We start from the raw sequence: 200 nt of genomic DNA, 5'->3' as shown, positions 1-200 counted from the left end.
CTGATTTCTTTATTGTTTCTATTTCTATTTTTAGATTCTGGATGGTTTTGTTCATTTCCTTCACCTGTGTGATTGTGTTTTCCTGTAGTTCTTTAAGGGATTTTTGTGTTTCCTCTTAAAGGGCTTCTAGCTTTTTACCTATGTTCTCCTGTATTTCTTTGAGGGTGGTATTTATGTCTTTCTGAAGGTCCTGTATCATC

This window comes from Mastomys coucha, unplaced genomic scaffold, assembly GCF_008632895.1.
Source record: "Mastomys coucha isolate ucsf_1 unplaced genomic scaffold, UCSF_Mcou_1 pScaffold14, whole genome shotgun sequence".
Classification (NCBI taxonomy): domain Eukaryota; kingdom Metazoa; phylum Chordata; class Mammalia; order Rodentia; family Muridae; genus Mastomys; species Mastomys coucha.
Note: the sequence above shows the minus strand (reverse complement) of the source record.